The sequence below is a fragment of the Centroberyx affinis genome, unplaced genomic scaffold, assembly GCF_046629955.1.
Source record: "Centroberyx affinis isolate AG114_WGS23_722 - 3 ecotype Tasmania unplaced genomic scaffold, CSIRO-AGI_Caff_v1 ptg000877l_1, whole genome shotgun sequence".
NCBI classification, from domain to species: domain Eukaryota; kingdom Metazoa; phylum Chordata; class Actinopteri; order Beryciformes; family Berycidae; genus Centroberyx; species Centroberyx affinis.
The window spans coordinates 24,754-35,215 of record NW_027279469.1 but is presented as its reverse complement, the minus strand read 5'-3'; the positions used below and the strand labels follow the sequence as shown (position 1 = coordinate 35,215).

Here is a 10,462-nt window from a genome sequence, read left to right as displayed (position 1 = left end):
ATTAATCTCTCTCCCTCTCTCTGTCTCAGATTTCCATGGAGAAATACCTAGAAATGCAGATAGTAGATAAGAGCGTTATTGATTAGATGGGGTGGGAGGAGAGGCGAGGAGGTGGAGAGGTTCTCCATCAGTAATCTCTCGTGCTGTGACTGCATCTAAATAACCTGCAGAGAGGGATAAACAGGCGCATCCATCATGGGACGGCTGCTACAGACAGTGATGGATGCCTCCGCCCTCCTCCACCACACCTCTCCCTCCTGGGATAGGAAGTGACACCGGCACTCAGGAGAAATACCTGGCTTCAACCAGGCAGGAAAATGCCTACTTTGGTTCCGCTGTGATGGAAGGATTCAGGGCGGATATGTGTGTGTGTGTTTGTGCGTGTGTGTGTGTGTGTGTGTGTGTGTGTGTGTGTATGAGTCTGTGGAATTGTCCTCTGTGCTCTGTCCCCTTGTCTCTTTGAGTTTGCAGGATTATCCTTCTTGATAGATCCTGTTTGTTTTGTCAAGGAGGAAATGGGTTTTGTGGATTTGTGTGTGCGCGCGTGTGTTGTGAGTGTGTGTATGTATGTGTGCATGAGCGTTCCTATTCCAGTGTGTGTACCCACGCATCCATGCATGCCTTTTGCACGTGTGTGCGTACGCATATGCACGCAAATTGATTTGGGTGCACGAGTGTGTTCTTTTTGTGTGCATTTGTTTTCTATCTGCAACATGAGCCAAATCCCCCTTGAAGCTTGGTCCCAATAAGCAGGCTTGCCCACGCCAGCGCGCCTCGGAGGTGCCAGCCTGATAGATATGGTGTGTGTGCCAGGCTGTGCCTTTCCTCCCCGCCCCTCCAGCATTAAGATTGATCCCTTGTTCCCTCCCATTCCTTTCTCTCTCTCTCCTCTCTGCGCCTCTGCCTTTATGAGACTGTGAATAGGTGAAGCTCACAGGCTCCAACAGATGGCCGGAGCTGCCCTGTTTCACTGTCTCGCACGCAGGCATGCACACACAAACACACACACACACACACTCACATACACACACGCGCACACACAAGTGCCCCATGAATGAGAGCCCAGAGAGAGGGGCAGAGAAAGAGAGGAAAAGGCAGAGAGGAAAATGGGAAAATGTGACAAGGAGAGAGAGAGAAGAAACAGGAAACAACATAGTAGAAGAAAAGCAGAAATGAATGGAAACAGAGAGCCGAGGAGGGATAAACAGGGAGGAGGGAGGAAAAAGGAAAAGGAGAGGGAGTGACAGAGTAAAAGCGAGAATACGCTAAAAACAGGGAGAGAGGGCGAGAAAGACAGCGACGCGGCGAAAGGGGGAGTGAGGGCAAAATTGAATTGTAGATTGAGGGAGCCTCTCTCCTCCCCCGTTCCCTCCCTCTTTTATTTATCTCATGTGAAACCACGCCTCCCTCCTTTCACTTGTCAGTGCATCTATAACAGTGAGCTGTCTGCACCGGGCTGCGTGGGGGGTGAGACTAGCTCCTCACTCTGCCAGCACAGGGGACTGGATCGGAAGAGACCGGACAGGACTGGACGGGACTGGACTGACCAAAACAGGTGTGTGTATGTGGGTGTCAGTTAGTGTGTGTGTGTTTGTGTAATAGATGACTGAGGACAGCGTGTGTTTCCCTCGGTGTGTGCGTGATCGGTTGTTCTACCCAGGGACTTGTCTCCAGAGTAGCATATCCAGAAGGTGCAGTGCTGGAGCTTTGCCCTAGTTTACACTTGAATGCTCTGATCCATTCTGTTCGCCTCTGAGATTTATTCATACAGTCGCTAACGGCGCTGCTTATCGGGGTAAGGGAGATGAGACCTCTCATTTATCATATGCACTGGGCTCTTTCTCAGAGTATCTGGCTTTGCATTGGACCGGTGTGGAGTGGAGCTGCTGTTTATCTGTTGAAATAAGTTGGTAGTTTTTGGACTGAACTGTGTGAACATCATGTGTTGTGTCTCCGTTAAGTATTAGTTCAAGTGTCTGTATTTTAAGTGTTGTTCAGGTGTCTGTGTGTCTATTATGCTTTTGTTACACCAGGGGAACTGTGAGATAGGGTTTGTGCACGACGTGCAGAGAATCTGTGAGAATCCACTTTGTTCAGCGTAACGGGTCGGTTGGTCGGCTTCCACAGTTTGTCTGTCTGCCTTGGTGTTGGATCTGATTTGTGTTTGATCTGTCTCTCTGTTTCATGGTCTTTTTTATTTGGAAATCTGGAACATTCATTGTCTCAGCATTGCTTTATCTTTGCTTAGCTCGGATATAATCCCGACCGCTGCTCAATAGTCTGTGGGTTTTAAAATTTGAGATAAAAACAACAACAGTGTAAATACAACTATTTCCAAAGGCAGGACAAGTCCATTTTTGGATTGTTTACCTCGTGGACCTTTTCAGAAAATTAGGAGATATCCACCAGTCAACATTCATCCAGCAGGCGCCATTTCAACAGTTCCAGCCATGCCCCTCCTATAGAAGCCTTTGCCTGTAGTCTGTGTGGTTAGTCCCGGTGAATATACTCACTAGCAGAGTTTTGTCAGTGTCTTTATGGGTCATAAGGCTGTGGCATCACCGTGTAGTGGGGGCTAAGTGCAGCGGGGTGGAGGTGGTCTCAGGCAGTGACCTAGAGGCTGAAATATTTATGGCGGAGACAGCTGAATGCCTCTGCCCCGTGCTGTTTGCAGCTCTACGGGTGGAGGGATGGACGGATGCAGGGATGGAGAGAAGTAGCAGAGCTTCACAGATCTGTTCTTTAAGCATTCATTATTTAGTACGGCGCACTCTGCCATGGAAGCTCTAACCCCCAGATCAACTGGCCTCTTTTCTCACTGAGACGCCAGTGGACTGGAGGAGGACACTCCTGCTTAGTCTACCTGTCAGCTGATCCCCAGGCATGTCACCACTGCTGCCGCATGCTGCACTGTGCACACACACACACACACACACACACACACACACACACACACACACACACACACACACACACACACACACACACACACACACACACACATGCACACACAGATGTTCACAACTTTCTGTTTAGGTGTTTGTTTTTCACAAGTGAACACACACAAACACACTAACTGCTGCTATTAGTATTACTAAATTGTAATTGTTTGGTTACACTCACTGATGTAATGGGAACGTGCGCACAGGAGAATGCATTCACTTGTGCACATGCACTCCAGCGCAAACACACACTATGGTTACACTCACTGATACAATGCCATTTGCTCACACAAGCATCCGCACACAATTGTGCTTTTGCACCCATGCGCATGCGCATGCACAATCTCTTACGGTTATGCCTACTGATATAATGGCACATGCGCATGCAGGCGCATGCATGCACATTCACTTGTGCAAAGGCACGCACGCATGCACACACACACACACACACATATGCACCACACCCTTATTTACATTTATTTTGCTCATATCCTACTACTAGTCCATACCTGGGGATGCGCGCGCCACAACTATGTGCAGACTTCCGGGGATGCGCACGCCACAATGCCCATGTACAGGTTCAGATTGACTGACCAACCTATTGAGGAGCAAAATGGATGCAGACAGAGTTTTCCTCATTTTATAGTAGGATAAAATGAGGAAAACTCTGTCCGTCTGTCTGTCTGTCTGTTTGCATCCATTTTGCTCCTCAATGGGTTGGCCAGTCAATCTGAACCTGCACATGGGCATTGAGCATTGGCATAGGCAGGGACTGACGAAGCTGATTCTTCCATTTTCCCAAATTTACACTGTTTATGCGCATTTTTGGCAAATCTGCACGTAGTTGTGGCGCGCGCATCCCCGGGTATGGACTAGTCTTTCTTATTCTTCTTTTTCTTCTTCAACTCTTCACATGTATTCTTTCTCAAACACATCAACACCACATATACACAAGCACTCATGCACACACACACACGCACGCGCACACACATACAGACAAAATCAGTAGGAGTGACGACCTTGAGACCTGTTGACGCTGTTTGCTGTGGCTGTGGTGTGAATACATAAGAGGACATGTGGGACTCCCGGTGAAAATGGGGCACTTGACATGCTGTTTGTAAAAATGGCTGGAAAATGTGCAGGAGTGCCGGCGATGCAGTTGAAGGGAGACACCGGCATGAATATGTATTGTATGCTAATGCTGCACGCTTAGGCTGTTGACTCAAGCTGTTGATGAAAGCAGAGGACATGTTCCCCATCGCCACACTCAGGAAGAAGTGATATTGACAGACCCATTGTAGACGTGGCCACATCGCCGGCCACAGGGGCCGCCTGGTGACAGGTGGCAGATATCAGTGACAACAGCCAAGGTGACACCGCTCGATAGTCTCTGTGGGCCCGCAGGCGGCCGGGGCGGCTCCGGTGGCTGCTCGTTTTACCGATGCTCTGGACCTTTCTGGTTACACACACAGAGGTTAGATTAAAAGGGTCTTAAACCTCATACTGCTCAGCTCTCCCTCCCGCCTCCTTTAGCCCTCTCCATAACTCACTCTCTCACTCACTCGCACGTACACACACACACGCGCGCGCGCACACACACACACACACACACACGCACACAGGGTTACTTTAAAATACATTAAAAGTAGCCTGACAGTAAGTATTGCTCACGTGGGCTCCCTCTGAGTCTCCCTGTTCATCTGTATGTATGAGCTGCTGTTAACGGGTCCTGTGATGAGGCGGCATCAGGAGATCAGTGTGTAAATCTCAGTGCTGCTGCTCCACTCAGCTCTAATGATAGAGAGGCAGAGGGGCTCTTTGACAAAGCCTCTCAAGCACTCCTGTCTCAACAGTGGGTAGCGAGGGAAGAGCGAGTCTACAGGAGGAAGGAGCAAATGAGGAGAACGAGGAGTGTGTGTGTGTGTGTGTCCTGTCTGTCTGTCTGTCTGTCTGTCTTTGGGAGTGTGTGCATGTCTGCCTTTGCCATATCTGTACACCTTGGTTCTTATGAGTGTCTGTGCAAGGTGTACACGTGCAATTCCAAATGTTCATGTGTGCACACCCACTCTCCCATTGTGTGAGTGCAATCAGATTTCAATCTTTTCCCTCTATATGGCTGAGCTGCTGCAGCGGAGGTGCCCCACGGGGAAATGTAATTATACCCTGCTGGCCACAGAGTACGAGCTTCACTGCCCTATCTATCTCAGGGGAGAGAGCGGCTAGAGGGCCCCTCTCACTGGCAATATCAAACACCGGAGATGCCACTAAGGTCCAGCTAGTTCTCTGAATTTGGATTAAATCCTTGCTCCGCTCTCTTCCTCTGATCAGTTTTTAGATCCCGGGGTTATCGTTGGCCTTTTGCGTCACAGTTGTGAATTATTTATGACGGAATTAGCTGCGGTTGCTAAGAGCAGCGATCAGGAGATTTTGGAACACGGCCCAAATCTGACTCAATCCTCTTGAAAGTCCAAAGGCACTTTTCTTAAATGTTTCCTCCTTTTGATGAACAAATTATCTGCACCCTATCATCGTCATTGTTGTCATAATTATTGCCGTAATCATTTTCATCTGCATTATTTTTGTAATCATTTCCACCGTCTGAATCCCTCACATCTTTATTCCAAGAGTTTTCATTGATTAATCTATATTCCTCTCTGCCAGCCGTTCCTTCATGGCCGTGTCTCCTCCACTGCCTGTTATTGGCTCGGCGCTCAGTGAGGTGTGTGCTGGTATGGTGTCCATTAGTAAGGCAAAACAAATAAACAGACACACCCCACTCTCCTGGATTTAGACACACAATCAATGAGAGCACTCAGATAACAGCAGTGCTAAGTGGCCCATTGATGCTACGATTAAATGAGTACAGGATGCAGTGGTGGTAGAATGGGTCCTGGTTCGGTACACCGAGGACAACAACAGGCTGGAGTTGTAGTTACAAGCACACCAGTCAAGACCAAGACCAAAAGCACTCACAACTATTTTCTATTCAGAAATTCTATTCAAGTATACACAACATAACCCAAATCTCCCACCAACTCCGGCCTATTCAGGCTTTTGAAAGAAGTAAAGATACAAGCAGTAATTGGCAGGAGAGAGACTATGTGTAAAAAAGAATAGAAAAGAAAAGTGGTGTAACAAATTCACAGAATTTGAGATGCTCGCCTGAAACCAAGACAAGATTAACAAATTATGTCTGAGACTGAGGTGAGACAGATGAGATCTGTAGCAGCAGGGAGGATGATGGCAGGAGGAGGACGCTGACTGTAAATACTGACTGGCACGTTGAAAATTAACTCTATGAATCTTACAGCATTGCCCATTTCATTATCTTGTACCTAGTCATGCTGACTTACTTAAAGTGTAGCTGTGTATGGTGTGGCAGAAGACTTCTGTTTTCTTCAATGTCTTCATTTGTCTGATTTGCTACACTCTGACTCTACCTTAATCTCCAGTTCTGCGTGTTCATCATCATCCTCTCCTCTCTCTCTTTCCCTGTGTTAAGTGTGGTCATGCCTTTAACTACCCTCCACCCCTCCCTCACCCTGCTCCCTCGGGGTGTAGCGGCTATTGTGGTGCCTAATAAGGTTTATGGAATTACAGATCTCTGAAATTGGATTTTCTCACTCCACCAAAGCAGCGGGATTACAGGTTTAAGGCTGGGTGCATTAGGGCCCCAGTGACCTGTGACTGAACCGCTTTTTGCGAAGTGCCCCCTCAAGGTGGACAAATCAACAGATTGACAGATCAAGAGTTGTGGGGAAAGACTGGCAAATTCCTAGTACCTGTAAATGTACCAATTAAATTGATTCCGAGTCAGACAGCTTTTGGCTCCGACTCTCAATACGTCTGGATTTCTGTCTTCTCTCATGTCGACCACTCTCACACACGTACACACAAACACACTCTCCCACTCTCTCCTCACAACTTTCAGTGTGTTTGATCTAATTCTAATCTAATGAATCCTTTGATCCTTCTTGCCTGACACCCAGACATATCCCTGACTGTCTGATTTTATACATCCAAAGTAGCTCAATTCGTTCTAATCCTTAGATTCTGGCACCCGGTGAAGCAGTTGATTCCCAGTGATGCACAGAGACTTGGACTTTTCTACCCATGCTTATGTTTAATGAACTGTGGGATCCTTTCGTTAACCTTGATTCCTTACTCCACCCCCACCCCCCTGAAGCCCCATGCTGCTTCATCGCAAATGCAGACAATTCTACTGTTATTGTTCGGCCATAATTGAACAATAACTAAGGCTAAGGTGGAGGAGTAGCGTGGAAAGGGGTAACAAAAGTGAGAAAGACAGCGAGAAAGCGCCAGAGAGTGGGGAGCACAGTGAATAGAACATCGCGATGTTGGCAGGAATGTGGTATTCATTAGGAGCGGTCCATAGTGGCGGCTTAGTGAACTCTTAATTGGAGGAGAGACAGGGCTGGGGATGAAGGATCAATAGGGGCAGAGCTGGGGTTCCAGCCCACTGAAATCAATCAGCCTCCTGCCCGAGAGGGAGAACGCAGCCAATCAAAGAAAACATGGCCTCGGGCTCCCGCTCATTTACCCTCTCGGTCAAACTTCATCAGGATCAGCCTGGAGAGACGGACAGCTCATTCCAGCTCATCACGCTCAGAGGAAGATGGAGTCGCCTGATCGCTTTTATTTGTTAACGCGGGCATTTGATGTAATTGCTGGAACATTTGAAAATGCCGTTACAGTTTTGATTTACGTCTGCCAAGAACAGGAGATTATTGTCTTTAATAAAACATGATTTGATGAACAGAGTAGCGCTTTATGGCAAGGAATATTAATTGAATGCCAGGCGTATTTTTACTCTACCTCTAAAAATAGTCACTTTCTCCTCTTCTTCTTCCTCTCCCTCTTCGTCTGGGTAATAACTGTCTTTTTGCCCTGTCACTTTTTGATGTATCATCCTCTTATCCATATCAAGGACAAGGCCAGGTGTCGCATTTTCTCTCAGTTGCCACGCTTGTCACATTGCCTTGTCACCCGCAGCCTATTCCAATCCCCTCCCTTCCTCCTCCCCCTCTCCGCCTATTTATATTAAATCTGTCACTCCTTTATTTTAGCGAAAGAAAAGGAAAATAAATCATTTTTCCCGTTTGCAGCCTGCGGTGTCTGCTGAATACTGCAAGTTTATGCGGATGTCGTCGTGGGCCAAATAAAATCCTGTGTAAATGGATGATATGTCTCTTGTCTTTGTAGTGTTGTTGCACAAATGAAGGTCCTCCTCCTTGTGCCCTTGGCTTCAAATGTGTATGTGTGTTAAGCTGTCGAGGAAAATGCTCCACAGTGCAAAGCAAGCCTCGACAGAGCTCTTTTTTTTTGTTTGCTCCAGATGGACGGACAGACAGATAGACAGGCACAGGTGCCTGGCCTCGCCTCTCTTTGATGCCCATGAGTGGCTGGCAGAGCTGGCATGGGTGGAGAGCAGCTGGGGTCAGAGACGTGCCTTGGCAGGGAGCTTCATGTGGGCTTATAAGGTTTCCCAGCGTATTCTTAGAATATCAAAGACCTCGCTGCACATACCGAATGAGTGTATGCGTGTGCGTTGTACATACAGTATATGTGTCTGTGTGTGTATGCACTGGTGCATGCATCACCACAATGCAACCTTGCCGAGAGACTTTGTAGTGTACATACTCCCAGATAGTATTTCACCAAAGACTTAAGTATGAAATGTTAGAGGCTCCATCAATAGTGAGATATTGAGGCCAACATTTTACAGACTGGTTATGGAGATGTCGAAGTTGGTTTGGCTTGGCTCAGATGGTTACACGTTGGCCGCTGACACCCGTCCAATCACAACACGGATCAGACAGCTCCAGTCCTGTCAACACGTCTTCACAGGCAGACACAGAACAAGGCCTTGTAGCTTACAAGATCACAACGAGAGGCAGTTTCAGACATGGAGACAGTGTTAGACAGCAGCTTGATGGGAAGAGCTGGGTGAGAACGGCTATTTTCCTGTAGCTCAGATTGTTCTGACACCTAGTTTAAAGCTCTGTGGGGATTTACTTGTCTGCCTGACTGAAAATGAATGGCGCTTACATAGCATAACAAAGAAAAACTGATTATTAATCTTTATGGCTTACAATGTCTCGGGAGGTGAGAGGTAATTACGCTAAAGATAAGACGCTTTTTTGCACTCTATTTCTGACACAGTTCAAATTGAACCACCCTCTGAACTATGCCTTCCTAAAGCATCACAGCACATCAGCCAAATGTTGTGTAACTGCTTCCAGATGGGTGTGATGATAAACCCTGTGGATTGACATGCTGTATGTGGTAGTTTACTCTCCATATCATAATGTTCTTCACAGTGTTTTCGTGGAAAACAGATGTGTCATCATCCTCCGGGCATCTGTGAGGGAGGAATAGTGGCTGGGAGTGGCATCTGCTAAGTAGGACTCAGAATGGCTTATGGCATCTGTCAGGGAGGACAGAGACAATAGAGGCCGGCATCTGGCAGGGATGAGCCAGAATAGACTTAATAAAAAAAAAAGCCAAAACAGAGTAGCTATGGCCAAAGCATGCTTTACCATATCTGTTTTCTGAGCCATTTCCTGGATAGGCTGGCTCAGTTTGATCTCCTATGTGGAGGACGCATATGCTCAGAGTGCTCATCTCCTCTGGACACTGTGTTTGCTTACAGAACTTGGCAGTTAGAGGCTGACTTCTGAGGGAGAGGAGAACATCAGAGAACGCTTCTTTAGAAAGGAAGGTAAGGCTGCTCATCTCTTACACACTATGAAAGGGAGTTCTCTTTCTGCCCTCTTTCCCTCTCTTCCCTCTTCTCTCTCTCTCTCTCTTACACACACACAGTTGGCTTGCACACGTGCATGTTCATGCAGCTGTCGCTATGGCTATAGGTTTGTGTATTTATTTTGGATGTGCGTGTGTGTGGATGTGTGTCAGTATGAGGGTGTGTTTGCGTGTTTCATCTTTAATATGAACACAGCGCCGATCTGTGGGCAGTTCACTCCGTCCAGTGTGATGTTCCACTGGCCTCTCTCTCATCTATCTGTCCATCAGGCAGTCTCTACCTCTCGCAGAGCAGGAGTAAGATAGGCTCTTATTAGTGCTCCTATCACTATGGATTCTGCAACCCCCCGGGGGAGACAAACAACACAGCAGGCTGCTGTCAACGCCAACACTGTATTTACCGCGGGGGATAGATTCATCACCGCCAGAGGCAACTCTCACATCACGCTGCTTCAGTCGGCCTCACAATCACGTCGTCTTATTTCATCTCCCTGCCAGTGATTTGCATCTCTTTTTGGTCAAACAAGAGACTGGTTATTGTCGGGCCAACTGAGATGGAGCGCATGATCAAAGAGAGCTGTGGTGGTTGTTGCGGTCGTGTTTTGGCCGCAGCAGATGCCCCCTTGGTGGTCATCAGTCCATATGGTAATCATGGAGAAAAGAAAAAGAGAGTTGAAAAAAGTATGGAGAGAGAGGGGGAGCCGGTGTGTCAGAGGGGAATAGCCATGAGAATAAAT

At 47.4% G+C, this 10,462-nt stretch overlaps 1 protein-coding gene across 1 annotated transcript in view; it reads left to right on the top strand.

The window, feature by feature from the left end:
• Positions 1 to 1,502: 1,502 nt before the first annotated feature.
• Positions 1,503 to 10,462, top strand: part of sulf2a (sulfatase 2a) — a 33,390-nt gene continuing 24,430 nt past the window's right edge. The window contains exons 1-2 of the mRNA XM_071521232.1: positions 1,503 to 1,555; positions 9,616 to 9,684. The gene's annotated coding sequence lies outside the window, so the exon portion shown is untranslated. The remainder of the gene's footprint in view (positions 1,556 to 9,615; positions 9,685 to 10,462) is intronic.